The 27,978-nt window shown below is 36.8% G+C and overlaps 1 protein-coding gene across 7 annotated transcripts in view; it reads left to right on the top strand.

Annotated features, from left to right (window-relative positions):
• Positions 1–27,978, top strand: part of CTNNA3 (catenin alpha 3) — a 1,832,183-nt gene that overhangs the window by 1,775,399 nt on the left and 28,806 nt on the right. The window lies entirely within an intron of this gene.

The following is a 27,978-nucleotide window of genomic DNA, read 5'->3' as shown; positions in this document are numbered from 1 at the left end:
CAAAAGTAGAGGGCAGAGGCTGGTCACGGTGGTTCGTGCCTATAATCCCAGCACTTTGGGAGACTGGGGCATCTGGATCACTTGAGATCAGGAGTTTAAGACCATCCTGGCCAACATGGTGAAACCCTGTCTCTACTAAAAATAGAAAAATTAGTTTGGTGTGGTGGTGCATGCCTGTAATCCCAGCTACTCAGTAGTCTGAGGCATGAGAATTACTTGAACCCAGAAGGTGGAAGTTGCAGTGAGCCGAGATCACACCACTGCTCTCCAGCCTGGGCGACAGTGCAACACTCCATCTCAAAAAAAAAAAAAAAAAAGTAAAGGGGAGGAAACCAATAGTGACTCTCTATCTCTTGCCAATATTTTATGTTAATCTTCACAATAACATGCCAGATGGATCACTTATTTATTTGTTCTGTTTTCTTTAATATATAAAGAAGTAAACTTAAGAAGGGTTATATAGCTTCCCAAATGTCATACTAGTAAATGTCAGAGCTGAGTTTGCCTTCAAAGGTCTATGTTTTCTCTGTTCAGAGAGACAACACTGAATCTGTGATGAAACTGAAAAACACAAGTCAAAAATGAATAATTTGGAAATGATAAGATGGTATTGCATTCTAGCATTTTATTCCAGTGGTGGTTAGAGGGGGAAAAATAGTGTCTTTGATATTCAAATTTTATCAAAAATCCCACATAAACGCAGTCAGTGTATTACTAGTGCCCTGTCCCTTTTCAAAGAAAAATGCATTTTACTTAGTCACAAGCCATGCAAACAGGAACATGCGTGTGTATCGACACATATACATACATGTATGTATATATACATTTATGTAGATACACACAGCATATATGTGTGTATAGATGCATATGTATTAATATGTATATATATTTTTAACTTCTGTGTATTACTTTTGGCTTATTAAACATCCAGTCTTCATTTTCTCATTTAACATCATACTACGTTAAACATGTAAAAAAGTATATTCATTTGGAGGATAAACTCTTCCATTTACTTTTGTCATTTTCACACACTAATCATGCTTTATAAGGTCTAAATTTCATATAAATTTTATTTTTCAAATATACACTGTTTCATATTGTCTGAAGCTACGCTTTCAAAAAACATTTGGTAGAAGTTCAGCCTCTGCATAGCTGTTAAAATTTATTGGCGTTAATTATCCTTCCAAAATACAATTTCCTTTCTATATATAAACTGAGTTTGTATTCTTTCCTGTTTGGTATGATGATTCAAATTCATGAACTTTACATATATTACAGATAGATTAAGCAGGAGCTATTTAGAATCCATGATTTACAATTTAAAAGCTGAGTCATTATGTAAAATGAGGAATAATAGCATTGCAAATCCAAAACTATTTGTCATCATCTCACTCACTATTCCCCATTAGAAAAAAATAAATCTGAAAAAAGAAAGCATTCCCCCTTTTGCATATCTTACTGCCATCTGTTTGCAGGTAGATCCTAGAAAGCTTTCTAAATACATTTAATTTATGCGTGCCAGAGCACACTTACTTTAATCTCTCAGTGACCCTGAGTTCCTGTCTTGTTCCTATTCTTTAAATTCAGAAGAAGATCTAATCTATCATTTTGCTATAAGATCTCTTGAAAAATGGCAAGCATGATTCCAAAGCAGAGAGACACTAAAAATTACAGAAATGTGGTATTCAAAACTACAGACTATTCAAAGTTTACTAAATAAAGCTGGCATCCCACGATTAGGTTCACGAAACATTGCTTTACCTAATATAGTGGGTTAAAAATAAGTAGGTATGAATGGAATGCATTTCTATAGTGAACGGGCAGTACGTTCTGTTCTGGGTCTGAGGTGTGAAGGTTTAGGATAAAGAAGATGAATTAATAAAATAAAATAACCTGAAAGATATTGTCATAATACACCATTTAATTAAAATTATTCCCCAATCATTCTTACATCTGTATTGCAAGCACTCATCTTGAAGTTGCATGTTTTACCTGTATAGAGACAAAGTATATGTAGTTCATTCAAATCCATTACTATGAATTGAGCCCCTCTCTGTGCAAGGCATAGTAGTACATCTGAGGGATGTAAAGATGATTATATGGTAATGTCCTTAAGATACTGAAATGCATAAAAAAATAAGAAACCTAAAATGTACCTGAATATACAAAAAAGACTCCAGAACACTGTAATAAACCATACAATATTGGTATGTACAAATGTACGTGTATAGCATGTGAGGAAATAATTTATTTGATGTGCAGAGCAGGTAAGAGAAAGCTTCGCAAGTCGCTCAAATCTGCTTTGGGCCTTGATTAATAAGTAGAAAACAAATGTGTACTTACAGGAGGAGGAGAGGGAAAGGATTTGAGATAGAGGGGACAACTGAAATAAAACAGAGATAGGGAAGACATGGCATGTTACAGACATGGCAGGCAGTCTGACGTGACTGAAAACAACTTTACTTGGTACTCTTGGTGTGTGTGTTGTGGAATAAGGGTGGGTGGGCGAGTAGAGCAAAAGTTTGTAAAGGAAACTGGGAATGTTTTGAAAGGATCATTTATAATTTAATTTTACCCTGTAGGCAATTGAGAGTAATTAACAATTTCTTAGTTTGAGATGGGCATTAATAAATCTATGCATTTCAAAGCTAACATTTTTTAGACAGGAAAGTGATAGATTAGAAAGATAAGGGACTAGAGGATTGAGGCCTATTTAGGAATGACTTTTAAAAATTAGTTTAAGATGTTTATTGCAGCACTATTCACAATGGCAAAGACTTGGAACCAACCCAAATATCCATCAATGATAGACTGGATTAAGAAAATGTGGCACAAATACACCATGGAATACTACACAGCCATATAAAAGGATGACTTCATGTCCTTTGCCGGGACATGAATGAAGCTGGAAACCATCATTCTCAGCAAACTAACACAGGAACAGAAAACTGAACACCACATGTTCTCACTCGTAAGTGGGAGTTGAACAATGAGAACACATGGACACAGGGAGGGGAACGTCACACACCAGGGCCTGTCAGAGGGTGGGGGCTAGGGGAGGGATAATATTAGGAGGAATACCTAACGTAGGTGATGGGTTGATGGGTGCAGCAAACCACCAGGGCATGTGTATACCTATGTAACAAAACCGCATGTTCTACACATGTAACCCAGAACTTAAAGAATAATAATAATAATAATAAAATTAGTCTAAGAGAGAAACAGTGAGAACTTGCCTAAGACAATATTGATGAGAATGGAAAGGAGTATATCTATACAAGGAACAATTCTGAGGAAAATATGTTTAGAGTCAATTATCCATTGGGTGCTAAGGGTGAAAAAGAAGAAAGAATTAAGAATTTCCTAAAGGTTTGGAGGTTAAATAGTTTACTTAGTCAACAACGGCATCGTTAACTAAACAGTATATATAGAAGGAAGACCATGTTACAGTGAGTATGGAAACTCATTCAGGTTTTGCTTGTTGAATTGAAGTAACTAAGGGGCATCCAAGGAGAAGGGTTTAGGGGAAGTTGAGTCTTTGGTTCTGGAACTTAGGAAAGAGGTATGAAAGAGAAGTATATGGGACCATCCAGTGAAAATATGTTGGATGCCATTTTTTTAAAAAATAGCTGAGACAGTAATCCAGTAACAACTTTTTTCACAGAGTGATTCCAATGTACCTTTATAAGATTCTGAGACTTGACTATGGCAGTTAAAACAAATTGGGAGTTTACTGTCTCCATAAAGTGAGCCTGTGAATGGGCAGTCTAGAACTGTTATGACAGCTTCACAAAGTCACCAGGGAATCAGGCACTTTTGTCTTTCAGCTTCACTTTTCTTGGCTTCTGGCTGTCGTTATTATCAAGGTCAAAAATATGGCTTATGCAGCTCGAGCAATGACTAGTATATTCCAGGCAGTAGGAATAAAGAGAAAATGAAGCAAACATTCCTTACACTTTTAAAAGGACCTTCCAGAAGGTCCCTTTCAAATACTTTTTTTTTTTTTTTTTTACAAACTATTGGCTGGAGCGTAGTCATATTGTTATATTTAACTGCAAGGTATGCTACAAAATATAGATTTTGTATGTTTGTTTGTGTTTTAATCCTGCACATTGCTTTCCCCAGTATAATCAGAGTTCTATTTCTATGAAAAAGAGAATGGATGTTGGGTGACAGCTAACAGTTTCTATCATATTCCTTGTATGATTACCAAAATCACAGCAGTACACATATCAAATCATCTTTTTGCACATATTCCCTTCTAGACTATAAAGTCCTTGAATATTTTTACATGATTGATGGTGCAGTGACCAATGACTACAAAAGATGCAACCTGCAAAATTATGCAGGTTGGCTTAGCCTTAAAAGTACACATTGGGTTTTGCATTTAGAAGGTGTTTTTATATCTTTGTTAAAGCAGTATCAGTAATATGGTGAAGGCAAAAATTATATCATGATCAGTTGAGTACTGAGTATGCAATGACAGAGAAAATATGGTGGCACAGACTCAATTTTCCAAAAGTTTGAAGTTGAAAGGAATAAAAGAGAGATAAAGAATGAGAAAGAGATTTGAGGGTCAGAGCAGACAGAATCACCAAAAGCATTTTTGTTTGTTAATATTTTTATTTATATACTGCTTAAAGTGGCAGTAATTGAGAAATGTTTAGGTAAAGAACAAAAAGCGGCCAGAAGAGAATGAACCTGTGAAAAATTAAGACTATGACTGATGGAATAAAGTCAAGCAAATGAGAGAATGTAAGATTAGAAAATGTAGAAAGATTAGGTTTGGAAAAAAAAGAAAAAAGAGCTCTTCTCAGCCAGGATGAAGTTGAATTAAAATATAATCACATTTATTAAATAAAGAAAATGTGGTACATATACACCATGGCATACTATGCAGCCATATAAAAGAATTTAATTGTGTCCTTCACATCCACATGAATGCAGCTGGAGGCCATTATCCTATGCAAATTAATGCTAAAACAGAAAATCAAATACTGCATATTCACTTACAAGTGGGAGCTAAACATTGATTACACAGGGACATAAAGATGGAAACAATAGATACTGGAGTCTCTAAAAGGTAGGAGGGGGAGAGGGGTAAGAGTTGAAAAAATTCCTATTGGGTACTATGTTCAATATTTGAGTGATGAAATTAATAGAAGCCCAAACCTCAGCATCATGCTATATACCCTTGTAACAAAACTGCACATGTATCCCCTGAATCTTAAAAATAAAAAAAAAATTGATTTAGTCTAACTTAAAAAAAGATATAATCACATTTATAGAAATGAATGAAAGGTTGAAGAATTTCTTGCTAATAAATCCCATGTTTGGTAAAATGGAAAGAGTAGTTTCCTGTTAAAATTAAGATTTGATCACTCTATTCAAGATCCATTTTAGCAATAGAACAAAATATGGATGTCCACATCTCAATCACTTTTCTTTAATGCTGCTTAGAAGAGAAAATAACCTAAGTTCACAGCAATTTTTTGAGATAATGAACAGAGATAGCATATACTAGACATTTTTTACCAGAGCCAAGCTACAGGACATTGTCTGGATTGTGGAACCTGACCTAGCTTCAATTCACATGGAAATGAAGCCAGTTTGGCCTTCCAGCTGCTATCCTTTCTCAAATAAAGAGGGGAGTTGCCAGGTACGGTGGCTCAGGACTGTAATCCCAGCACTTTGAGGCTGAGGCAGGTGGATTGCTTGAGCACATGAGTTCAAGACCAGCCATGGGCAGCATGACCAATCCCGTTTCTACAAAAAATACAAAAATTAACCAGGTGTGGTGGTGTATGCCTGTGGTCCCAGCTACTCGGGAAGCTGAGGTGAGAGGATGACCTGAACCCAGGAGGTGGATGTTGCAGTGGGCTGAGATCATGCCACTGCATTCCACCCTTGGTGATAGAGCCAGACCTTGTCTCAAAACACTAAAAAAGGGAGGAAGTTCCAAGATGGCCAAATAGGAACAGCTCCAGTCCACAGCACCCAGGATGACTGACTCAGAAGATGGGTGATTTCTGCATTTCCAACTGAGGTACCAGGTTCATCTCCCTGGGGCTTGTCAGACAGTGGGTGTAGCCCATGGAGTGTGAGCCGAAGCAGAGAGGGACATTGCCTCACCTGGGAAGCACAAGGAGTCAGGGAATTCCCTTTCCTAGCCAAAGGAAGGCGTGACGGACGGTAACTGGAAAATCGGGACACTCCCACCCTAATATTGCGCTTTGCCAATGGTCTTAGCAAATGGCACACCAGGAGAGTACATCCTGCGCCTGGCTTGGAGGGTCCCATGCCCACAGAGCCTCACTCACTGCTAGCATAGCAGTCTGAGATTGAACTGCAAGGAGGCAGTGGGGCTGCGGAAGGGGCATCCGCCACTGCTGCGGCTTGAGTAGGTAAACAAAGCTGTCAGGAAGCTTGAACTGGGTGGAACCCACCACAGCTCAAGGAGGCCTGCCTGCCTCTGTAGACTCCACCTCTGGGGGCAGGGCATAACTGAACAAAAGGCAGCAGAAACTTCTGCAGACTTAAACATCCCTGTCTGACAGCTTTGAAGAGAGTAGTGGTTCTCCCAGCATGGAGTTTGAGATCTGAGAATGGACAGACTGCCTCTTTAAGTGAGTCCCTGACCCCCGAGTAGCCTAACTGGGAGACACCTCCCAGTAGGGGCCAACTGACACCTCATACAGCCAGGTGCCCCTCTGAGACGAATCTTCCAGAGGAATGATCAGGCAGTAACATTTGCTGTTCTGCAATATTCGCTATTCTGTAGCCTCCTCTGGTGATACCCAGGCAAACAGGGTCTGGAGTGGACCTGCAGCAAACTCCGAGACCTGCAGCTGAGGGTCCTGACTGTGTGAGAAGGAAAACTAACAAACAAAAAGGACATCCACACCAAAACCCCATCTGTACGTCACCACCATCAAAGACCAAAGGTAGATAAAACCACAAAGATGGGGAGAAACCAGAGCAGAAAAGCAGAAAATTCTAAAAATCAGAGCACCTCTTCTCCTCCAAAGGAGCGCAGCTCCTCGCCAGCAGTGGAACAAAGCTAGACAGAGAATGACTTTGATGAGTTGAGAGAAGAAGACTTCAGATGATCAGTAATAACAAACTTCTCTGAGCTAAAGGAGGATGTTCGAACCCATCGCAAAGAAGCTAAAATCCTTGAAAAAAATATTAGACAAATGGTTACCTACAATAAACAGCATCAAGAAGACTTTAAATGACCTGATGGAGCTGAAAACCATGGCACGAGAACTGCGTAGTGCGTACACAAGCTTCAGTAGCCGATTCAATCAAGAGGAAGAAAGGGTATCAGTGATTGAAGATCAAATGATTGAAATGAAATAAGAAGAGAAGTTTAGAGACAAAAAAAAAGTAAAATGAAATGAACAAAGCCTCTGAGAAATATGGGACAATGTGAAAAGACCAAATCTACGTCTGATTGGTGTACCTTAAAGTGACGGGGAGAATAGAACCAACTTGGAAAACACTCTTCAGGATATTATCTGGGAGAACTTACTAACCAGCAAGGCAGACCAACATTCAAATTCAGGAAATAACAGAGAATGCCACAAAGATACTCCTAGAGAAAAGCAACTCCAAGACACATAATTGTCAGATTCACCAAAGTTGAAATGAGGAAAAAATGTTAAGAGCAGCCAAAATGTAAAGACCATCAATGCTAGGAAACTGCATCAACTAATGAGCAAAATAACCACCTAACATCATAATGACAGGATCAAATTCACACATAATAATATTAACCTTAAATGTAAATGGACTAAATAGTCCAATTAAAAGACACAGACTGGCAAATTGGATAAAGAGTCAAGACTATCAGTGTGCTGTATTCAGGAGACCCATCTCACGTGCAGTGACACACATAGGCTCAAAATAAAGGGATGGAGGAAGATCTACCAAGCAAATGAAAAAAAAAAAAAGAAAAAAAAAGCAGAGTTGCAATCCTAGTCTCTGATAAAACAAACTTTAAACCAAACAAAGATCAAAAGAGACAAAGAAGGCTATTGCATAATGGTAAAGGAATCAATTCAACAAGAAGAACTACCCTAAATATACATGCACCCAATAGAGGAGCACCCAGATTCATAAAGCAAGTCCTTAGAGACCTACAAAGAGACTTAGACTCCCACACAATAATAATGGGAGACTTCAACACCCCACTTCAACATTACACAGATCAACGAGACAGAAAATTAACAAGGATATCCAGGAATTGAACTCAGCTCTGCATCAAGTGGACCTAATAGACATCTACAGAACTCTCCACCCCAAATCAACAGAATATACATTCTTCTCAGCACCACATCGCACTTATTCCAAAATTGACCACATAGTTGGAAGTAAGGCACTCCTCAGCACATGGAAAAGAAAAGAAATTATAACAAACTTTCTCTCAGACAACAGTGCAATCAAACTAGAACTAAGGATTAAGAAACTCACTTAAAACCACTCAACTATATGGCAACTGAACAACCTGCTCCTGAATGACTACTGGGTACATAATGAAATGAAGGCAGAAATAAAGGTGTTCTTTGAAACCAATGAAAACAAACACACAACATACCAGAATCTCTGGGACACATTTAAAGCCATGTGTAGAGGGAAATTTATAGCACTAAATGCCCACAAGAGAAAGCAGGAAAGATCTAAAATTGACACCCTAACATCACAATTAAAAGAACTAGAGAAGCAAGAGCAAACACATTCAAAAGCTAGGAGAAGGCAAGAAATAACTAAGATCAGAGCAGAATGGAAGGAGATAGAGACACAAAACACTCTTCAAAAAATCAATAAATCCAGGAGGTGGTTTTTTGGAAAGATCAACAAAATTGATAGACCACTAGCAAGACTAATAAAGAAGAAAAGAGAAAGAATCAAATAGATGCAATAAAAAAATGATAAAGGGGATACCACCATCGATCCCACAGAAATACAAAATACCATCAGAGAATACTATAAACACCTCTATGCAAATAAACTAGAAAATCTGGAAGAAATGGATAAATTCCTGGACACACACACCCTCCCAAGACTAATCCAGGAATAAGTTGAATCCCTGAATAGACCAATAACAGGCTCTGAAATTGAGGCAATAATTAATAGCCTACCAACCAAAAAAAATCCAGGACCAGACGGATTCACAGCTGAATTCTACCAGAGGTACAAGGAGGAGCTGGTACCATTCCTTCTGAAACTATTCCAATCAATAGGAAAAGAGGGAATCCTCCCTAACTCATTTTATGAGGCTAACATCATCCTGATACCAAAGCCTGGCAGAGACACAACAAAAAAAGAGAATTTTAGATCAATATCCCTGATGAACATCAGTGCAAAAATCCTCAATAAAATACTGGCAAACCGGATTCAGCAGCACACCAAAAAGCTTATCCACCAGGATCGAGTTGGCTTCATCCCTGGGATGCAAGGATGGTTTAACATAAGCAAATCAGTAAATGTAATCCATCATATAAACAGAACCAAGGACAAAAACCACGTGATTATCTCAATAGATGCAGAAAAGACCTTTGACAAAATTCAATAGCCCTTCATGCTAAAAACTCACAATAAATTAGGTATTGATGGGATGTATCTCAAAATAATAAGAGCTATTAATGCAAACCCACAGCCAATATCACAGTGAATGAGCAAAACTGGAAGCATTCCCTTTGAAAACCGGCATAAGACAGGGATGCCCTCTCTCACCACACCTATTCAACATAGTGTTGGAATTTCTGGCCAGGGCAATCAGGCAGAAGAAAGAAATAAAGTGTATTCAGTTAGGAAAATAGGAAGTCAAATTGTTCCTGTTTGCCGATGACGTGATTGTATATTTAGAAAACTCCATTATCTCAACCCAAAATCTCCTTAAGCTAATAAGCAACTTCAGCAAAGTCTCAGGATACAAAATCAATGTGCAAAAATCACAGTCATTCCTATACACCAATAACAGACAAACAGAAAGCCAAATCATGAGTGAACTCCCATTCACGATTACGTTAAAGAAAGTAAAATACCTAGGAATCCAACTCACAAGGGATGTGAAGGACCTCTTCAAGGAGAACTGCAAACCACTGCTCAACGAAATAAAAGATGACACAAACAAATGGAAGAATATTCCATGCTCATGGATAGGAAGAATCAATATCGTGAAAATGTGCATACTGCCCAAGGTAATTTAAAGATTCAATGCCATCCCCGTCAAGGTACCAATGACTTTCTTCACAAAATTGGAAAAAAACTACTTTTAAACTCATATGGAACCAAAAAAGAGCCCACATTGCCAAGAAAATCCTAAGCCAAAAGAGCAAAGCTGGAGGCATCACGCTACCTGACTTCAAACTATACTACAAGGCTACAGTAACCAACACAGCATGGTACTGGTACCAAAACAGAGATATAGACCAATGTAACAGAACAGAACCCTCAGAAATAACACTACACATCTACAACCATCTGATCTTTGACAAACTTGACAAAAACAAGAAGTGGGGAAAGGATTCCTTATTTAATAAATGGTGGTGGGAAAACTGGCTAGCCATATGTAGAAAGCTGAAACTGGATCCCTTCCTTACACCTTATACAAAAATTAATTCAAGATGGATTAAAGACTTAAATGTTAGACCTAAAACTTTAAAAACCCTTGAAGAAAACCTAGGCAATACCATTCAGGACATAGACATGGGCAAGGACTTCATGACTAAAACACAAAATACTATGGCAACAAAAGTCAAAATTGACAAATGGGATCTAATTAAACTAAGGAGCTTCTGCACAGCAAAAGAAACTACCATCAGAGTGAACAGGCAACCCACAGAATGGGAGAAAATTTTTGCCATCTACCCATCTGACAAAGGGCTAATATCCAGAATCTACAAAGAACTCAAATAAATTTACAAGAAAAAAACAACCCCATCAAAAAGTGGGTGAAGGATATGAAGAGACACTTCTCAAGATAAGACATTTATGCAGCCAACAGACACATGAAAAAATGCTCATCTTCACTGGCCATCAGAGAAATGCAAATCAAAACCACAATGAGATACCATCTCACACCAGTTAGAATAGTAATCATTAAGAAGCCAGGAAACAACAGGTGCTGGAGAGGATGTGGAAAAATAGGAACACTTTTACACTGTTGGTGAGACTGTAAACTAGTTCAACCATTGTGGAAGACAGTGTGGTGATTCCTCAAGGATCTAGAACTAGAAATACCATTTGACCCAGCCATCCCATTACTGGGTATATACCCAAAGGAGTATAAATCATGCTAATATAAAGACACATGCACATGTATGTTTATTGTGGCACTATTCACAATAGCAAAGACTTCAAACCAACCCAAATGTCCATCAATGATAGACTGGATTAAGAAAATGTGGCACACATACACCATGGAATACTATGCAACCATAAAAAATGATGAGTTCATGTCCTTTGTAGGGACATGAATGAAGCTGGAAACCATCATTCTGAGCAAGCTATCACAAGGACAGAAAACCAAGCACCGCATCTTCTCACTGATAGGTGGAAATTGGACAACGAGAACACCTGGACACAGGGTGGGGAATATCACCCACCGGGGCCTGTCATGGAGTTGGGGGAGGGGGGAGGGATAGCATTAGGAGATATACGTAATGTAAATGACGAGTTAATGGGTGCAGCACACCACCTTGGCACATGTATACATATGTAACAAACCTGCACGTTGTGCACATGTACCCTAGAACTTAAAGTATAATATTAAAAAACACTAAAAAAATAAAGAGGGGAGTATATAAAAATTTCTATGGAAAATACACTGTTGCAGTTCAGTTTCCATAGTCATCCTGATGTACAAAGGTCTTAAATTAGAAATAGAATAAAAAATACGACTCTAAGAACATTAAAATGTATCCGAGTTACCTCAAGGCATTCCCATGACGGAACAGATTCTTCATCAACTGCTCACCTAGCGTTCCTATACACCATGCCTAGTGGGAAACTGTTGTATTTTGTAAAAGGACACTTGCTATAAAGAAATAAATAGTGTTATTCTAGCCTGTGTATATGAAAAAGGAAATTCAGGAACAAAAATCAATTAATTAGAATGTTTTTAAACCCTTAAAATTACCCTTTCCCCAAATGTCATGCTTTTGGGCCAGCATTTTTTTTTTTTTTTTTTTGGTACTGCTCAAGACTGATTAATTATGTAACCACTCTGTTCTGTGGGTTTCTTTTAATGTGTTTAATCACGTTCTCTTACCCTGAGGCAGGTGTGCCAAAGCCACAATTTAAAACATTGGATAATAAATAAAACTAATCAGTCAAGGAGGAAAGATCAGCAAGATTGAAAATTCGCCGAACAACTGCAACTCAGCTTCAAAGGAAATCAAGGGGCAGTGTTCATTCAATTAGGAAAGATAGAGAACAGCAACAATCCAGCTATTGACCAAAAGAGCCACGAGGGCCTACAGAATGTAGGCAATCAAGTACTTACAGAATGACAGTAGGTTAATGTGCTTGCTTTGTTAAAGCATTAAGGAAAATAGTTAATGAGCTTTCTGAGCCTACTGCAATATTTGTAGACAGGAAGATAATGGGGAATTCTTTAAAAATTGGAAAATTAACTGAAATATTTATAGAGAAAGAGGGGAAGAAGTATGAAGTGGAAGGGAGAGAAGCAAAAGAAATGAAGGGGAAAGGAGGGGGAGCAAGAAGAGGAGGAATAAAAGAAAGAGAAAGGAAAGAGAAGAAAGAAGATGCTTCAGTAAATTCAACCTATTAAAGTACTGCTTTTGTACTGCTTCAATTTAAGCAGGAGGCACATGGAAGTAATCAGACCTTAATAATTTAAAGAATATACTTCAAGGCCGGGCCCGGTGGCTCAAGCCTGTAATCCCAGCACTTTGGGAGGCCGAGACGGGTGGATCACGAGGTCAGGAGATCAAGACCATCCTGGCTAACACGGTGAAACCCCCGCCTCTACTAAAAAAAAATACAAAAACTAGCCGGGCGGTGTGGCGGGAGCCTGTAGTCCCAGCTACCGGGAGGCTGAGACAGAGAGAATGAAGGGAACCCTCGAGGCGGAGCTTTGCAGTGAGCTGGGAGATCCCGGGCCACAGCACTCCAGCCTGGGCAACAGAGCCGAGACTCCATCTCAAAAAAAAAAAAAAAAAAAAAGAATATACTTCAAAAAATGTATGTGGGGTGCTCTTCTTCCTTTTTACTTTTGTATTTGTAACAAAGTAGACTAAAGAGTTTCCTTTGTATCTATGTAAACTAATATTACAATGAATTGGATTTTCTTTCTGATTGTGCAATGCATTCAGTTATAATGGTACTTGAAGGAACCTTAGAAATAATCTCTTTATGTTATAACTATCTATCTCATATTCATTTTATAAACAATGAAATAGCTCAGGGATTTTTAATGACTTATTCTGGTTCACAAAGATAGCTATGGGCAGAGCCAGGACCAGAATCTAGAATCTCATGCTCTTTACTTCATTGCTACTGAAATGAAGCCCTATGACCTCTCAGTGACTTTAGTGGTGAGATGACAGGGATGGGAGGTAGGAGGGGAGTGGGTGGTATTAGCATACCCTGCTAGATGGTTGCTACATATATCAAGAGCTAAAGAATGATTTTAATTGAAAGATGTGGGGAAACACGGACTAGAGCACAGTATTAATAATAGTGATGATTTAATGATTCTGGATTCTTAAGAAGAACTAATCAGAACACACACTTCAGCCTCAAAATGAGGAGCTAACAATAGGCAATAGAAAAGCTGCTGGACCCCACATTATAAGACCTGTTATAGTCTAGACATTAATCTCTTTGGGTCCATTACTTCATAAAGTTTGGGATGAAGTGAGCTTTGTGGTTCCTTCCAAATCAGAATCTCTGATCTTATTTTCCTTTGTTGTACCTTTCCCTTCACAGTTTCTATCCAAATTACTCCTCTCAGTACCAACTGACAAATTATATTATGCAACAGAAGGCAGTTTTGTTTCATTTTGATTGATTTTAAGAGGGTGCTTCTCCAATTTTGCTTAAGCAATCTGCATCAGTGAGAATGAGATCAGCTCCTTTAGGAGTTACCTGCTAATTGCAAACCTAGAAAAAAAGTACATATGTACCAAAATGGTGCAATATATTGTTTATGATTTGAGAATTGATTTGACATGACTTTACTGAGATTGCTGTGGTATCTCTCACAAATGGCAGTGATCTGTTTTGTGAAATTAGATCCCTTTTGTGCAATTATATATAGAGAAAAAACATCTGGATGAAGCACACACACACAAACCTGGATCTGGACATGGGAAGGAAAGAAATGAAGGGGGGAAATAAAGCATAGATGTGATGTGAGAGTCTCTACTGTTAAATGTACTCCTTACAATAATTGCTATATTCTTATTCATTTGTCAAATAGTTCCATATTATTCAAAAGGAATTTTGCCTGAATTTAAAACTTTATGTAAACAATTATTTCTGTTCTAGAGTAAATAATTAGCTTAGTTGTTACCAATCCTTAGAAAAGACGGAGGGGATTAATTATTTCTCTTGTATGCTAAACAACCTGAACTGTAGAACTTCAAAGCCAGAGATGAAATGAGAGGCCACGAAAGTGAACAAGATGTATTTGACAACTGTAGGAATGTGCCAAATTCCCCATTAGGCAAAGTGCTGCTGAAGGAAAAGAACAGAGCTGGATGCAGACATCCTGATGTTCACGAGTTTAGTTGAAAGCCAGGGAAAAACACAGCAGAAAAGGGGAGAGAAGACAAAAAAAATCAAGTAGCTGAAGATTCTAGGACAGCAAAGTGCTGGTGTCAAAATCTATAAAGGCAGAACTGAAAGCAGATGTGGAAAAAGGCACAAGACTGTATGGATGACATTTTCAAAAGTAGTCATTTCGGTCTATGACTCATGCTGAATTCATGCTTGCTGTTGCATAATATGAAAGAATACTAAAGTCACAGGATAAAAACTGCGAGGTTGTGTGTGTGTGTTCTCTAGCAAAATCAGTGAAATTACATATTTTCCCCTTATGATTACTGATGTCTGAATGTTATTAATAGCAAATCAAATTGTGAGTAATAATTATTAAACATTGATTTTTTCATGCTTTCATCTATTCCACAGTTTCTCATCTGTGGCACTATTGACTTTGGGGGCTGGATAATTCTTTGATGTGGGGGGCTTCCTTGCACATGTTTAACAACATTTCCAGTCTCCACCCACTCTGATGCCAGTGGCCCATCCCCTTACCTGGCAGTTACCCATTTTCCTGCTACTGTGAGTGTTGGCTGCTAACATCTCCTAGCTGCTCCTTTTTCTGGACAATGTTGTCAGCCAAACAGGAGTCACTATGTGTGGGTGGTTATGCACCACCACCCCTGCATGCTCTGACAACCAATCGCTAATAACTGACTGAAAGAAGGATACAAAGCTCAGACTCCTTGCCTCAAGATGGAACCAACTCTGCTGTGCAATTTCACAGCCCACTCTGAGGTCAGGTAAAGCTAGTCTCAGACTGAGATTAATAAGGTTCTTATTAGTTCCATACCCTACCTCCCCATGCTTTTTTCTTCCCTCCCCTTCTGAGAACAGACCTTCAGTAAAGCACATGAGCAAATTTCTCTCATGCTCTCTTTGTGGGTACCTACTCGAGAGACAAATAGTAGCATCGTTGTGTCCTTTACTGTCACTTTGTAGGTGGAGAAAAGATGACAGGAGTATTTGCTGATTTGGTGAATACCCTTCTCATTGACACACACACACACACACACACACACATATATATATGTATTTTTTTTCTCTATCCTCCCAACAGTGCTACAAGTAAACTTACGATATTTTGTTGACAAGAAAAGAAAGGCTAATAAATGGACATAACTTGCCAAAGGTCACATGGTTAGTAAGTGATGGAGTGAAAATGTGAATTCGGGCTTTATTTTCAGAGTTCTTTGTGTCATTCCACGCTAACATGTATTTATTCTCATTTTGCCTGCACTGAAACACCACCACAGAGATGAATGAGCAAGGTCTTTGTTCTCTAGAAATGCAGCCAGAAAGAAAAGACAAGCAAAAATAATAATAAATTATAGGAAGTTTTATTTCATAAATAGAATTTGTTTCCACCTGCTTCTGAAAAATTGTGACAGTTTCAGAAATCAAGAAAAATATAAAAATTTGAAACTCAAAATAGAAACAAGCTCTAAAGAATGTCCAAAAGTATAGAGACTTTTGGGATTAGTTACTCTAGATTAGTATACTCAACTATAAATTAATAAGTAATTATAGTTTAGAGTTGTCATTACTTGTTGACAGACAGCAAGTCTGTCTTCTAGACATTTCTTAAGACAGAACATTTTTTCAGGCTTCAAATTTAAAGATAAACTTATTGTGTATGGCAATTATTTGAATAACAAATGGTAACTTGATGAACAATGTCCTAACCTAGGGGTCTACAAAAGACAGAAATGTTCAAATAGATATTTCTATGTTGACCCTCAATTAAACCTGAAGTTACATTAAATTTCAACTTAGTGAAGGCTCTTTAGCATGGATTTGTGGTAATAATATGACCTGGAAGTGTTACTTTTTGATAATCTAGCTAATCTCACACACACACACACACACACACAGAAAAAAAAAAAAAAAACTGACAACCCTAGAGGAATAAGCGCATTAAGTTTTCTCTGCAATATTTGATGTCTTGAGGAAGCTTTGTTCAAGCCGTGGGTCGCAGGCAATCTGTGGTTGAGTTTTCTAATAACATTCAGTATTTTTTAAAAAGTGATCTATACTCTCTCTGTGTATATACTCATACATTGTGCAGACGTTGAGCACCTATTATGTAGGGGGGCTGTGCACACGCATGCGCTCACATGGTATTTCTTATTACTGACTACAAAGCTGGCTTTCTCTCATGCAAGTTTTAGGACCCTCATTTATACTTCCAACAAGGTGTAGAGTTCAAGTCTAGTCCTCTTCAACACAGAGATAAATTATGTATATACTAGCCTCAGGCTGTTATTCACATAACATGGAATTCGTATTATTGAAAAATGTGTAAAAAAGGTTTATTTCAGTCAATAACACTGAATTAGGCAACTTAGGCTAGGTTATGCTATGGTAACAGCTACCAATTCTCAGTGACTCAACACAACCAAATTTTAAATTTCCCTTGCATTTAAGTTTGATACAGGTTGGTAGGGAGATTTTCTCTACATTTTTACATATGGACCAGGGATTTATGTACTTCTGGAATCTCCCTAATGAGGCCTCTATCATTTGTGTACATGGAAAGGGAAGAATAGAAGGGTTGCTCACTGGACAATAAATACCTTCCAGGAGGGAAATTCCACGACATGTAAGTTGCTTAGCATAGTGTCCAGCATGTAGCAGGTGCCCATTAAATATTTGTGATTATTATTAATAATAGTTGTAGTAGTCATGACAGTAGTCATGGAATTCTCTAATACTGGATAAATGTTAAATTTGCCCTAAAGTGATATTATTCACTGATATATTTCATCTAATTGATATAAGAGTTATTTCAAATTATGTGTAAAGAAAAAAGGTAAGAAAATGCCCTAACTTTAGCAGGCTCATTCCTCTACCTATTGTGAAACTGTTTTTTGTCCATTCCTGTTTTAGCAGCAACATGTGGCGTAGGCTTTGAGGAAGAATAATGTTCTCTGCTTCTGTACCAAGATTAGGATTTGTTTCAGATATAGCTGATGAGTAATGGATGAATTTTACAAAAAAAAAAAAGAGAGAGACTTAGGCTGTCATTAACTGTATTCAGCACCAGGGAAAAGCTCCTCAGAAGGATGGTTGGACTTTAATCTATTTGTTCCTAATACAAATGGAGACATTTAGCCCTGAGATTTGAACAATAGCCATAGAGACATTTTTATTTGCTTTTGGAGTGTTTACATAAGTGTTACATGGGGAGGGGGGAGGAGGGAGGAATAGCATTAGGAGATATACCTAATGTAAATGACGAGTTAATGGGTGCAGCACACCAACATGGCACATGTATACATATGTATCAAACCTGCACGTTGTGCACGTGTACCCTAGAACTTAAAGTATAATAAAAAAAAAGAAAAGAAAAGAAATATTCAATTACTCTACAGAATAGAACTTTAGCTACCTAGAAATTCAAAGAAGTCATTTTTGGCAAGATTAACACTTCTAGTAGCAAGGACTTTTAAGATGTAGGGCAGGGTACAATAGCCCAATATATTTACAGAAACGTTTAGGAGCAGTACAGAATTAATAAGTGTTTTGGACAATAGATGCCAAAGATTTGCAGGAAAGAAAGCACTTTCATTTGAATAGTCCAAAGAATTTCACAGAAAATTTGCGCTAAATAACAAAGAATTAGAATTTGGTTAGATGGAGGGAGAAAAGGCCTACGTAACTGACCTGAAAATATAAATGTTCTAAGAATGCAAGGTGATGTTTTTAATAAGAAACTTTAAAAGATTTGTTTAAATTAGGAAGTAGTGTAAGTAGAGATCCAGATAACTAACGCTTTGCCAGCATATGCTTGTATATGTGAGAGTGTGATTGAATGAGAGAGAGACAGAGAAACAGAGACTGAGACAGAGAGATTAAGTGGTATGACTAGGTTTCATTAAGCTAAAAAGTTATGTAATTTTATGTAAAGCTAAAAGAATGAAGGGTTGAATATATGTGTGTGCATGTGAGTTTAGTTTACATTTGTAAACTGTACCTGTGATATATGCATATGCCTGTATAGTACATGAAAATGAGGCTTATTAATGCTAGGAACTGTTCTAAATATTTAAAATGCATTGACATTTTTTATACTTACCAAAAAATGCTCCATGGAATATCTATTATTATTACTATCTTATAGATAGGAGAATTGTAACTTAAAGAGGTCTAACAACTATCCAAGGTCACAAAGCTATTAACAGGCAGAGCCAGATCTTAAACCCAGTTCTCTCATTCTAAAGTACGTACATTTAATGTTAAGCCGCCCAGCAGAGGGGCACAGAAGCTTTAGTGAAAATGTAAAATTGAGCAGATCCTTTGTTTCTCTCTCTCCCTTTGAGCGGATGAAGCATCCTTCCAGGACAGGGTTCTTATTCTTCACTTCTGTTATAGTTACAGTAAGAGTAATGGTAACAACAATGACAACCAACATTTATCGAGCTCTAAATAATGACTGGAAGTGATGAACATTCCTTAAATATGTTATTTAAATCTTCAAACCAATGCAGAAGGTCCCATTATTATTCTCATTTTATAGATGACAGACTAAGGCTCAGAGAGCTGAGGTACAAGGAAGAAAAAGTCCCTCTTTTCTCCTCGTTCCCCAGTTACATCCTGTATCTCCCTTTTATCCAAGATGGGCTCTGGCATGACCAACACTCAGCAATAGTGCCCTTTGGGTCAGAGATGAAATCTGTCTATTCCCATAAGTGCTGTCCAACTTTCTCAATGTTTTATTCTGAAACAGACAACCCTAGTACACCAGAATCATCTTCATGGTCCTTCATACTCACTCCTTCCTGGGGCAGAACTTCAAATACAGCATTTTTAGAGTTCAAAACTATTGCTCCTATAATCCATGAAGTATCAATCAAGTTTATCCAAAGAAAGGACATTATCCTAAAGCATTTCTGCAGCTAGGCAGTCATTAATGTAAAATTAAAACTTAACATGCTGATGCATGTGTAATTGCCAGACTGCTGAAAGGCACCACTGATTATATATTGTCATAACAAATTCCAACCATTTTTCACAATTGAGCCAACCATAGCCTTTGAACTCTTGGTAACTTTTATGCTCATGTCTTCTCTCCGTCTCACTTATATCTATATCTATATCTATATATGTATATATACACACACATTTATAGAAGAGGTATTTGCCTACATATAAAAATGCATACATACATAAATTAGTTGTTCTAAAAAAAGGTAAATTTGTGCCTGGTTTTTCAACTTGAAGATTAAATATAATAATATAAGAACAGCTAACTAGCTAAGTCAGTATCTGTAAGGTGCTATGTTTTATATACATCGTCTCCTTTAGTTGTTACTTACCTAGTGTGTAGATATATATAGATAGATAGATAGATGTTTTCTTGGTTGTTACTATACTTCTTTGACCATTATTTGGTCTTTTTTGTGTTTTAAGCAATTACTGGAGTCTGTGAAGCAAGCCTCCCCTTTGTACCATTTAATTTAATTAGACCTCTCATTTGAGCTCTTGCTGAGTCAATATTTAGTTCCTTGTCTGTATCCCTGGAACAACCTGAAGCATTCCATATGCCAGCTAAACGGCTTAATATGCATGGACATATGAGCTGAACGCTTTGGTTTTCCTTCTCTCCCACTGCACAATGTACAGGGGATGCGACTACAAAACTCCTTCACTTTGCCTTCCCCCTTAATTGTGCTCGTCCATGGTTCATGTGGTAATTCTTTTTTCTGGAAGATAAATTATGCTGGAACAGAAGGAAGAGCAATCTTCAGCATTGTCTCACTAATTTTGTTTGTAGAGCTGTTTTTCCAATGTAGCATTTTCGAATAGCCGCATTATACATCTGCTTCTCCACCTGGGAACACTAGCCATGCCAGGTGCAATGCCATGGATGGCATAATTTTGCCTAATGGCATTAAGTGCCTCGGAGTATGCTAAAAGAAAGGGAAAAGTGACAAATGAGCTCTAGAGAAACCATAGTTTGTTTCTCTTTGAGGGATCTATACAAATATTGGAACTATTTGTGGTTTGTTTTGGGAAGGGTGATTTGAAAGCCAAAAAAAATCATCTGCTAATTCACACAAGAGAACTTAAGAATCCTCCTTTGGCAACCTTTCAGACTTTAAAGGCTTTCTCAAGAAGAAAGGATTTTGTTTTAGCAACAATTCCTAGGGACATTTACAGAAGAGGTATTTGCCTACATATAAAAATGCGTACATACATAAATTAGTTTTTCTAAAAAAGGTAAATTTGTGCCTGTTTTTCCAACTTGAAGATTAAATATAATAATATAAGAATAGCTGGTGCTATGTTTTATATACATCATCTCCTTTAGTTGTTACTTACCTAGTGTGTAGATATTTTTATATCCATTTTACAAATGAGGGCTATGTCTCATGAAAGGTTAATAATTTGCTCATGTTCACATACCCATTCTAAGATAAAACTGGGGGACTATTTCACTGCTTACTGACTCCAAAGTTCACCCATATACTTTGTAAAGAGGTTCCTGTCCTAAAGATGAAATTGAATCATAAAGTAGGGACTTATGATGCCTGAACCCTTCAGGGTTCCCATCATGTCTGTGTCCATGCGTCCACATGCCAGGGTAAATGGAAATATTGAAAGAAAGATATGCTTCCATGCCCTACCATTCACCTTGCTAGCTGCATGCAGGAAATAGGTTCGATGTAATGTCGTTGGGGATTTTGTTTGTCCTATGTCACTTCAGAAAATAATATTACTTCCTTTAGAGGATCCTAGCAGTAATATTTGAGGGTATATGTACAGTTGTGCTTTGTATAGATCCTCTGTGTAAAACTATTATCCCGGCATCTGGATCACAATGCTTATTAAAAATGATATAACTATTATCAACAGAAGCAACAATAACAAAAATTAATCCTTACTAATGCTTGTTATATTTCAGAAAATGTTTTAAGTTCTTTATGTATTCTACTTTATTTAATCTTTATAATAATTGTATGCAATGTCTGTTGTTTTATCACAACTTTGCAAATTAAAACCTGAGGCAAAACTTGAGTAACTGGTCCGTGAGGTAATACCATGAGTATGTTGTGGAATCCAATTTTAAATCTAGATTTTTTGATTCCAGAGCTTGTACTCCTAACCAGAGCATTTTACTGTCTCACAAACCTACAGATTCTTTAAGTATAAATAAATGACTGATTTTAGCTTAGCAATACAAAATTTGTCTATGCTAAATATTTTTTCCGTTCTTATTCTCTTACCCAAATCCTGTTTCTCACTTCTCCTTGCAAGAAGTTCAGGTCAGAAGATATATTGATAAAGAGAAAGAAAAGAGGCAATGAAAATAAATTTGTATGGATACTAATGGATGCTTCTTTCTTTCTTTTTTTTTTTTTTTTTTTTTGAGACAGTCTTGGTCTGTCACCAGACTGGAGTGCGGTGGCATGAGCTTGGCTCACTGCAACCTCTGCTTCCTGGGTTCAAGCGATTCTCCTGCCTCAGCCTCCCTAGTAGCTGGAACTACAATTGTGTACCACCACACCTGGCTGATTTTTGTATTTTTAGTAGAGACAGAGTTTCACTATGTTGGCCAGGACGGTCTCGATCTCTTGACCTCATGATCTGCCTATCTTGACCTCCTGGATGCTTCTTTCTGTTTTAATTTTTCTGCCAGTGGCAATCTACTTGCTATCATTCCCAAGTTCTAATGTATCTCCAACTGCTCCCCACATCACAAGAGAGCCTACCTTGCATCCAACCCTAAATTGTATTTTAATGATTTTTAAATAAACCTGCTTTAATGAAAAGTGAACAGACGAGTATAGAGTTCTTCTCTGAAATCTAGAAAATTTACTCCTTTGACTCTTTAAATACCTTTGTTAAACATATATTTTAAGTATACCATTTAAGCAAACAAACAAAAACCCAAAACGGGTGGTGAGGGCTTGGGCAGGAAATTATATAAGGTGAACATTCTCTGTTAAAATGGAGTGAGCCAGAAACACCAGTTTTAGAAATAAGACATACACAAGAGTTAATTCTTTTCAAAATGCTACTTTTACCCATTTGTTTCTCCCCATTGTTGCAAGTTGTAAACATCTTTAAAAGATTTCAGGACTTTGTGTTTGACTAAGATTCCAACAGGTGGAGGATATCTTCCAAGACTGACCATAGTTATATTTGGGAAGGAAAGATCAGAATCAATTTAATCAAGATCCTAAATGAAATGGGGGAGGGAGCAGTCAGTGGAACTAACCAGAGTAACATTCTGAGCTTGGAACTGAATCCAGAGTTTATACTTGCACAAAGCCGGGCCTCCTTCTCCATACAAACTCATAGTACAGGTCTTTGGGATTGTTTCTAGCAAACTGAATTTCTCTTCCTTAGCCTGGGGGAAAAATGCAGACTCTGGCTTTATTTTCTCCATGAGAATGACATGGGTAGCTTAAATATTCCAGATATCCTGACTTGGCATATTGAATGCATTTTCATATTCCATTAACTGTTCTACATGTTATTAGAGTGACAGCAGTAAGTAGTAAGATAAGCACTGGCTTTGGAGTCAGGTAGACCTGGATTCTTAGTTTGCGCTGGACTTTGAGAGCCAGTATTGCATCATGGTTAAGAACATGGACCATAGACCCAGACTGCCTGGCTGCAGGTCCTGATCTTGTTTCAAAATGTGTGACTATGGACCTTTGTGCTTCATCTGTAAAATGAGGATAATAGTAAGACCTATAGTACGGACTTCTGATGGCAAATGATTTAAATATATCTAAAGCTATTTAATAATGCCTAGCACATAATAAACACTGTTTACTGTGCATTTAAACTATGTAAATATTGGCTTACAAGGTTTGACAAGATTTGTGGTCTTGGAAAAGATAATTAATCTTCTTTTTCTTATCTATATCCATAAGATTTGTTTGCTTTATTTTCAGGATTAAATGTGATAATGGATATACATACTTTTGGCATGGTCAAGAATCAGTAAATACTAATTATTATTGTGGCACTCTGGATTGCCATGACTTAAATATTTTACATGCAACATGAGTTAAACAAGAAGGGTTAAATGAACAGGCTGAGAAAGCATATCACCATCTAAAATATCATTTTCTTTTGTGAATGGTATTGCAAGTTTCACAAGCTGATTTTTGAACAGGATATAATCCCAAAATTTAACTGGGAATCTGAAAATCCCTCATTTTGCCATGTATAAGATTAGACTGCTGAGAATATGATTTTTTAAATCAGAAAAAAAAAATGTTTCACTGCAGAGATAAAGGCCTATGCATCTCAATTCTGTTTTTGCTAAAACCCGCATGTGTATAATCACAGGTCTCTAAGTAAAATGAACTCACATACTTTCTGAATAAATATTTTACTACTTTTCCATTTGTACCAAATATCATCTAGTCTCTGCTCAGTGATATGAGAGAGTCAGTATAGGTTGAACAACATAATCCATAATAGCATCAGAGTGAATAGTGGCCATTACTATAAAAAACACATAATAAAGTGATATGTTTTGCCTGCTTTCTGTTATGTTGGAGTAAGTGTGAGAGCTGAACATGCCTATATTTTATAGATTAACAATGTTTTAAACTAATCTGGGGCTAGAAGTCATCAAATATCATTCCTCCCTCAATAACTGTCTGCCAAATTCCCAATTATTATGAAACAATATTGACTAGTACTTTAAAATTTCTTCTGGCTTAGCAGTACAAGAGCAGGTACATTCCACATTTAAGAGTACAGTTCATGTGGATTTTTGCAACACAATGACTGTTTAGGGCCTTCCTTTCTTACAGATTCAGAAATGCTCTTTACATGTTAAGGTAAATATTGAGTTCAAGAAAATTGAAATAAGTTATTAATTAGATTGGGTTGGGTTGGGATATTCTACTAATTATTTGCTTTTTCAGTTGAAAGGTGCTCAAATATATTGATTTGATTAAGAGAAATCCATTGCTCAATTCCATTTGATTTATTTTGTCATAAATAATATACAATTCCCTTCCAGGATATTTCATATTGTCCTCTTTATTAATCAAGATTAAAAGGTTTGGTGTTCAGGTTACTTTCTCCTAAAATACCACCACACTGTGTTTTGTTATAAATAATTTTGCTAAAGCCAAAAGAAACCTATCATTATATAGTTCATCAAATAATCACACAAATTATTTATATTATGAAAATTGCAGTACAATAATAGTAGTTTGAGAACATAATGTATGTAGATTGGTGATGTTTTACTTGTTTATTGAGATTTTAGAAGAGTTACCCCAGAGAGGCTAGTGATAGGTTATAGGACAGACTCAAAAAATTACACTAAACTAGGATCAATATTTATTATGTATGGGTAGGAAAACAGTTTGCATGTGTCAAAGAACTAAACATAAGAATTTAAAGAAAGAAATCTAGTCACTGATATAATCTGTCATGATTTTAAAGGGTCTGTGGAGGACCTAGAGGAAAAAGTAGCAGTTATTTATCTTAAAATTGTAGAACTGGATGGGACCTTATAAATAATTCAGTCCAACCTGCATACTGCACAAAGCACAAAAATTTGAGCTCAGAAACTCTGAGTAACTAGGAAAAAATTATTCAGTAGTCAAAATGTACATTGAATATTTAGTCTCAATTTACAGTTGAAAAGCTCTTTCTACTAGTCTATGCTGTATTCCAGTTACTTGCCAGCTGTGTTAGTTAGTGGGCCTATTTGATCCCTTATGATTGTGCTCTGAATTATAAGGGATTGAATAGGCCCACTAACACACACTGCTGGCAAGGAGAATAACTCAATGTTAAACTGTTATGCCACCTGCCAAAGATGCCTTATAGGCCTCTGTCTTTGGCCAAGATTGGTTTCATATTCTGGGGTGAGATAGAACTCAAAGGTGTGGATAAATTGGCACAGCCACAAAGGTTAACTAAATTCAGGGCTGGGATCCAGGAAGAACATTAGATGAAAGTCTTTGGAAAGTTCATAGATGAGAAAGGTTATAAATCAGACTTCCTTCTGTCAAGCCTCTACCCTTAAAGTCCCCAGTAATCTCACTAAATACTTAGTTCCAACAGTGTCAAGGTTATAGATGTGACAAACTGATTCTTGACATGAGTCATGTTTTTTGTCATTTTTCTGATAGAGGAGAGAGAATTTAAATTCTGCTAAGGGGAGCAGAAATAATTATGTGTTATTTCCCTGGTATCATTAGGTTAAATTCAGACAATCCTGTAGCCTTGGTTTCAGATGGCTTATGAAGCACGTTTAAGTATCAAAATCAGGAAAGTGAAGCAAAGCATTAAGATTCCAGTATCAATGGAATCAAATACTCCAGGATACAATATCTACCTAATTCTGAGGTTGATTCATTCTCTAAACTTGCTCCAGGAATAACTGTTTCCCCTCAGCTTCAACATACTCACTGAGATGGCCCCTGATCATTGCTTTCCTTAAACATCTTTTAAAATCTCTGCAGGATATTTGAATCAGCAGCCTCCCTCTTTTTAACATTCTTAGTTCTTATCAAGACAACATCAGGAGCACATATGTGGTTTTTGTTTGTTTGTTGAGTTCTTTTGGATATAGGACAGGGCAGTCCACCTGAACCTGTTTGGATTAAGGTAGCATTCTTCTCTCACCCCTTCCTTTGTTAACTCTGGCATGCCAAACTTGCTTGCAAAGTGTCATGATCTATTAGATTCACAGAATCAAAGAAAATAATAGTCATTTCTCCAGGATCTTTTAAAAAATGTAATCACTACTTAAATGTGAGCCAACAATCAAATACAATTAGAGTTTTTCTTATCCTACATCTTTTGTTTTATATTCATTTTCCCAGTGAATATCAGGGCAAGACAATAGCAGTTCACTGTGGTAAGTGCTATAATAGAAGTACAGTATATGGGCAAAATACAGTAGGGTACACCAAGAAACCGGTCATGATCACTACTTGAAAGAGGAGAATGGTGCTGGGGATATCATCACCATCTCCCTGGAAAATGACTGAGATAATCAAGCTGAGCCTTAAAGAATTGTGTGAATTCAACAAAGAAACTCTTGGAAGAGAGGCAAACATCTACACTAATGGAAGCATGACTTTCATTTCATACTGTGAGAAAAATGGTGAGTAAGTTGTATTGGTGGAAAATAAGATTGGCAAAATCATAGTTTGAGACTATAACATGCTCAATACTCTGAACTTATTCTGTGGTTACTATTGCTGCTTTGAAGTTTGTAAAACAGGAAAGTAATTATCAAAATCATGCTTTAGAAAGATAATTCTGGATAAATTAAAGAAAGGGGAACAACTCTATGAGATCAATGGGAGGCTATTTCAATGGTTCATGTAAAAAGGACATTTATTTGCATTAATTAATCTGCATTAATTAGACAATGTAAAGTCAAAGAAGGGGATTTACATTTAGGAGAGCTTTAGGAGATACAATAAATCCATTTTGGTGACTATGAGTGGAATAGACACAGATTTGGAGGCTATTGTAATAGTAAATAAAAATTTATATATAGTGCATACTATGTGGCAGACTATAACAAATGTTTATATTTATATTATATATAGTTATATAACTTATGTAATTGTCATGTCAACAAGTTTATTAGGTAGATATGATTATTGTGCCTGTTTTTAATATATGTATGTGCAAGACACTATTACAAGTGTTTAGATAAATATATAACTCTATAATTTATGTAATTGTCATGTCCACTTTATTAGGTAGATATGATTATTATGCCTGTTTTTCAGATGGGTAAACTGAGGCCCAGAAAAATTAAATAAATCATCCACGGTTACTTGTTTAGTAAGTAGCAGAGAAAAATTTTGAATATAGACTATTTGCTTCTGAAGTCTGTGTTTTTAATCACTCTTAATCATTATGCTAAGCTGCTGGGGAGAAAGTTTGGCTTACATTTGAGGTCCTTACAGCACATCTAAGTGTAAATTTCCAAAAGGTAATTGGAAATATGATAATGGAACCCTAATGTCAGAGCTGAAGATGTGGAATTCTTCAGCATATGAATGTTCATTGGAGTTGTAGACACTGTCCAACAAATAATGCATACTTTTATTGACCCAAATGAGAATAATAGGGACTTCAAGACAGCTTGATGACATCAAGAGTCCCTACTTCTAGACCCCTCTTATAGCGATAATACAAAGCAACAACTACTGTATTATTTCACAAATA

Source organism: Papio anubis, chromosome 11 (genome assembly GCF_008728515.1).
Source record: "Papio anubis isolate 15944 chromosome 11, Panubis1.0, whole genome shotgun sequence".
Taxonomy (NCBI): domain Eukaryota; kingdom Metazoa; phylum Chordata; class Mammalia; order Primates; family Cercopithecidae; genus Papio; species Papio anubis.
Note: the sequence above shows the minus strand (reverse complement) of the source record. Positions and strands in the feature narration are given on the sequence as shown.